Raw genomic sequence first — 6,134 nt, 5'->3', positions numbered from 1 at the left:
TAATATAGACCACACAAAAACTACATAATATATAAAGACTACATATATAATGTATACTAAATAGAATGAATAATGCATATTAAAAATGTGATAGTAACAGATTGCAGTTTAAATGGAATTGAATGGTGTCAGTTTGAAATGTTGAATGTTGTGAAATTTTATTTTCACAAAAATATTTCTAAACTCTAGAAATTTGTTTTCAATTAAGTACAATAATGAATTGTTATATTAATATATAAAATACATCATGTTGGAGTACTACTTTTTAATTAGGCTTACTTTTAATTGTTTTTATATATTCCTGCAAATTAATATTATTAAATTTAAATATAATAAATAAATAAATATTTTTTGAAATAGCTTTTATTTTTTTTTATTATTACAACGTTTATTTTACGTTTTAAAATACATTTTTGCAGTATTTCTTTTGAAAACTCCAAACTTTGAAAAGAAAAACCTTCATGTTTAATTGGTCTTATTTATTTATTTATTATATTCTATTGGGCATTTAAATATAGCTGATTGTCTCCATGTTGACATTATGGGATGGCACACTGCAGCTTGTTATGTCCTGACGATAAACAATTTGCTCGTCTTTGCTCATCAATCGATCGTCAATAAAGTCAACACGCTCGACTCCGGCTGCCCTGGGTCGACGCTGATTGGTCGCTTGTGGTAAATGACAGGCACGCCGTCCAATCCCAGGCGTCTCCACTGGGGGAGAGCTCCTCCTCCTCCTCCTGCTGCTGCTGCTGTTGCTGCTGCCGCTGAGTGGAAACGCAGCGACTCCTCGCAGCTTCAATGTCACGGTGGTGGACGCCGGCAGACGTGGACGATGAGAGGTACGTGGCCACGGTACACCCCACCCGGAAGTACGCTTTCCCGGTCGGTGCAAGGATAAATCAGGCCGTGCTCGTGCGTGCGCAAACTAACTACCAGGCTTCCCGTCTCGCATCAATGAGTTCGTGAAATACTGCGTGGTTCTTGTGCGTGGACAAGGTCGGGTGCACTGCATTCATTCTTTTTTTGCAGCGTGTTGGTTTCACTGCTTTGCATGCACGGACCCTCAAAACACGCGTGGAAACCTGTGACGTCAATGCTGGGAGGTGTGTGCGTGCTCGGCCTGCGTGAAATTGTTGCATTTTGCAGAGTCATGTGCTGTGTGTGTGTGTGTGCGCGCGTGTGAGTGTGTGTTGGGATGCTGCAGGCTGCTGGTGTTTGCTTCTTCACCCCGCATGATGAGCACACAGCAGGTGCGCTGAGCAGGATTTCTTGTCAGCAGTTTGCGTTGACCCCCCCCCCCCCCCCCACCCCATGAGAACCACCTCCTCCACCATCCTCATTGATACTACATAGAAAATAGAGATCGTCTGTTCCAGGGTCAAACTGTGGCAAGTGGAAAAAGAAGATGACTACAAAATATATTTGTGGCGGTCCACATGTGTTGGTGGCGGGATTTGCTAAAAGCGCAAATGTATCAATGCTGTGGAGCAGAACCTGATGAGACGGGTTGTCGACATAAACGGGAAGGGCTTCAGCTGGTTTACTGCATAGCATTGCACGCTGATTGTGTTGTTGTTTTGTCCGGCGTGGTGTGTCGCACACGCACACAGGAATGTGTGTAGATGTTGTGTAGATGTTGTGTCGGTCAACAGAGTCTTTGTTGGCCAGACGTTGTCGTCCTGGGATTGAAATGGTCATGAATTTGACACTTGTTCATATTCAGACCACATATTCATCCATTCCTTTCATAATGGAAACAGAAATAATACATCCAGAAATACATGACATGCTCATATTGCACTTCACTAGAACTATTATTACATATAACATATAATAGATATTATTCACATTAGTACTAGTCATAATTACTACAATGGCATGTTTCTAGTTTAAAGTGAACTACTGTTCACTGTTACTGTTATAATAACGATTATAAAATAATTTCCTCAAGCTGAGCAAATAACTCATCTGCATAGAGTTCCAGGTATGTAATTATTTGAGAGCATTTTTTTATATTTTGAGAGCATTAAAAAATATTTTATATATTTATATTTCTTTATCATTTAAAAAACATACGTCAATTATTTTTATTTTTTAACTTAATTTAATTAATTTTTATTTTAATATTTATTTTAATGTAATTTTGTTACTATTAATATGAATATTAAGTAAAGTTTAAAAGTCAAAAGTTTTAAAAACAAAAAAGCAAATACAAATGTATTATTTTATGAATGTAACAATGATTATTAATATCTGCAATAATTGTACTTGTACCACATTTTTGCTTTCCTTTACATATACTTGTATTTTATATTGTTACTTTCAGTATTATTCATGTTTTATATTGTTTTTAAAATCATTTTCCACAATATATAGTTCATAAAAGTAGCATGTATTGCAATATAATATGTGTTACATAACTGGGCCAAAATACTCCTCAAATAGAAAAATTTGTTTACTCAATTGCAGAGAGTACCAGGCATATGATTATTTGAAATCAGTTTGTTGTTTCGAATAAATAAATACGATACATTGTTTCTATTAGGTTTACGATTGCTATATATTAATGATTCATTCATTCATTTTCTACCGCGTATCCTCACAGGTGTGCTGGAGCCTATCCCAGCTGGGGTACACCCTGGACTGGTGGCCAGCCAATCACAGGGCACATATAGACAAACAACCATTCACACTCACATTCATACCTACGGACAATTTGGAGTCGCCAATTAACCTAGCATGTTTTTGGAATGTGGGATGCCGGAGGGTGGAATCGAACTTGGGTCTCCTACCTGTGTGGCCTGCGTGTTAACTACTCGGCCGGCGTGCAGCCCTTATTAATAATATTAATATTAAAAAAGTTTGTAAAAAGAAAAAAAATCAACATAATTAATGTTAATATTGTTACACAAATAAATATTGAATATCAATAAAAATGCTCTTCAAAGCAACCCTTCAAAGCCTCCTTTGAGGCGGCGTCGGTCTGCCACGATGCGTTCCGGTTGGCTGCCGTTCAGTCCGAGCGAGGCCTCCGCCTGCCGGTGTTTTCCGGGGCGGCACGCTGCGGTCACGCTCTTTGGCGCAACATGACAAGCCGGCAAAAAGGCTTCAGGTCCGCCTTGTTCCTGTTCCCGCTTCGCAGCCACGCTTGACAGACGCATGGAGATGGACGTCCGCCTCGCTGGGGGATCAATCATTTATTGGATTGGAGAGGTTAGCTTTGAGTCGGGTTAACGCCGTCCATCACAGGGATGAATTTGAAATGACCCGCTACACAATTTTCTGTCTGTCACTAAGTATGGCATGGATGATAAATATGGAAATACATCAATATTCATTACTAAAATATTACACCAGTTCACCTGCTTCTTATACAATCTTGGACGACCATAACTCGTCCCTACTCCTGACACCTAACCCTAACTCCTAAAACTAATCCGAAACCCTAAACACGAATCCTAAACCCTAATCCTAAATCTTAACCCTAACTCCTAAAACTAATCCTAACCACTGACCGCTAATGCTAAACCCTAATCCTAACCACTGACCGCTAATGCTAAACCCTAATCCTAAATCTTAACCCTAACTCCTAAAACTAATCCTAACCACTGACCGCTAATGCTAAACCCTAATCCTAACCCCTAACCACTCATCCTAAACCCTAATCCTAAATCTTAACCCTAACTCCTAAAACTAATCCTAACCACTGACCGCTAATGCTAAACCCTAATCCTAAATCTTAACCCTAACTCCTAAAACTAATCCTAACCACTGACCGCTAATGCTAAACCCTAATCCTAACCCCTGACCACTCATCCTAAACCCTAATCCTAACCCCTGACCACTCATCCTAAACCCTAATCCTAACCCCTAACCACTCATCCTAAACCCTAATCCTAACCCCTAAATGAACGAATGCCGAACGCGGAGGTAGGGCTGTATTTCCAGTAGAGTCATGAGGAGCCCAGTAGGTACCGTGGAGTCGTAGTTCCTCCAAAGCCAGCCTGGAGGAGCTCCTAAGGACTTTGTGTGCCTTCAATTGGCCTGGCAGGTGTTGCCAGATGGCACCAGTGGCCCCCATTAAGAGGACTACCAGTAGCAGAAGCCAAAAAGACCGGCCTGCATCTTTTTCCTGTAAGGCGTGAAGGTTTCTGCGTCTTCCTCTTGAATGCTAAATGATTTTGGTGTCTTTGATGTGGACTCTTGAGAGGCCTCGGCTGCAAGGAATCCTCTAGCTAATGATCTCTATGCCGCTCTGTTCCTGGCTGGAACGCTGCTTTCATGTCTGCCTTGTTTTTCATCACTCTTTACCGCTCTCAAGACCTTCTTCAGGTTCTTTACGCTTGCACTCAACCCAGCATGGCTCCCATTTCAACTGTTTACCTAAACACAACATTTTATTTTGTTGAAGACCATAGCTAGCATAGCATAGGTGCCTTTGTATGACTAAAACTACTCAACTGGCTTTCATTTTTGTTTTATAAAAATGGGTTTAGTTCAATGAACACTTAAACTGTCTTTCATGAACATTGGGTTCGTCAAAGTTTGGTCCGCAAATACTAAACTGGCGTTAGCATTTACAACTGCAAAAGACAACCCTTTCACTAGCGGCCATTTTAGACCCTTTAGACACAATATTATCTACTATTATATCTTCTACGGCTACATAAACATAGAACCTAGCAAAAAAAACGGTTGTTGGTGTATAAAACGTATACATTTGTCTTTGGTATCGACTGAGTTAAAGAACGCATCTTAGATTTGTTCACATTTTCTTTAAAGAGTAAACGGTCTTTAATCTTCCATAAAAATACAAGAGATATAATATGGTTATATATCTTCAGGTTTAGTGATAAAAGAAGTATGGCGACATGGCGGTCAAACTCAAAATCTTGCTTAGTTTAAAAATGAATATTATCTTCAAAGTTTGCAAAAACCTCCAAGACTGGATGAACCATCCATTAGTTCTGTATGCTAATGCTAATGCTAATAGCGTCTGACAGTCTGCTGCTGAAGTGATCTTGAATCTACAAGACGTTGACTGGGACTTCCTGTTTGTTCGTTGGACTGAGACGTGTGCCACAGTGGATTGTTGAAGGCGTGATTCTACTTTGGAGAATTTCTCCCCACGGTCGCTCACTGACAACAAGAGCGACGCGTTCAGTCAATGATTAGCTAACCTTTTACTTCAAGCTAGCACCGCCAGACAAAAGTTCTAAGGTCCCCGTGGCCTCAAGGCACCGAGACTCCTTCTGTGTTTGGGCTCCATTTTGAGGTAAAAAGCGAGAACAACTCTAAAGAGCTCTGCTTTGGTTTTAGTGGAGTTATGTCACAATGATCCTGACTGAAGCACGTTGATGCTAATATCTGAACAGCGTCAGCATCTCTGTGTGGCTCATCCACACATTCTTAGTCCAAACTCTTAACACAACATGAAAATATTGGACGTTTATATAGAAAAACAGACAAGCTAGCATAGCTAGCATCCATTGCGTCTGATTGTGCGTATTGTGTAACAAACATGATGGATTTCAAGCATCTTGTCGCCGTGGTGACGCCGAGCCACCACACTGAAGGCATCAGAACCTGACAAACGCTTCCCACGGTGTGTTCTTGATTGACAGACACGTGAACGAAAGCTGACAGCCGGGTGGCGATGAGCGCTTGGAAGTGTTGCGCTGGCAAATTGATGCTTTTCAAAAGGCTTTTTTTCATTTTCATGCTAGCTTCACACTTAAGACAGCTTAGACCAGGGGTGCTCATTAAGTCGATCGCGAGCTACCGGTCGATCGCGGAGGTGGTACTGGTCGATCGCTGGTCGATCGCGGCGTGACATTAAAAAAATATCATCCCAGCATCAATGCCGTCACTTGATTGATATACAGGGCAGCCATTCAGATGACAACTGAATGTTGCCCTTCGGGCGACCAATCAAATCAAACAACGTCTCTAAGTGCAGCAGAACTTACGATGTCAGCCTATCATCCATCCCCGTTACTTGATTGACATACAGGACAACCAGTCAGATGACAACTGAATTTTGACCTTTAGGTCACCGCTCATGCGTAAACAACGATGCAAAGTGCTAAGCTAGTCGGCGAATTGCGTCAGATTTTAAGCCCTCGCTAAAG

The 6,134-nt window shown here is 41.0% G+C and overlaps 1 protein-coding gene across 2 annotated transcripts in view; it reads left to right on the top strand.

The window, feature by feature from the left end:
- The first annotated feature begins 754 nt into the window (after positions 1 to 754).
- Positions 755 to 6,134, top strand: part of tiam1b (TIAM Rac1 associated GEF 1b) — a 45,617-nt gene continuing 40,237 nt past the window's right edge. For both annotated transcript variants that reach the window (XM_058079475.1, XM_058079473.1), the window contains exon 1: positions 755 to 842. The gene's annotated coding sequence lies outside the window, so the exon portion shown is untranslated. The remainder of the gene's footprint in view (positions 843 to 6,134) is intronic.

The sequence above is a fragment of the Doryrhamphus excisus genome, chromosome 8, assembly GCF_030265055.1.
Source record: "Doryrhamphus excisus isolate RoL2022-K1 chromosome 8, RoL_Dexc_1.0, whole genome shotgun sequence".
Lineage (NCBI taxonomy): Eukaryota > Metazoa > Chordata > Actinopteri > Syngnathiformes > Syngnathidae > Doryrhamphus > Doryrhamphus excisus.
Note: the sequence above shows the minus strand (reverse complement) of the source record. Positions and strands in the feature narration are given on the sequence as shown.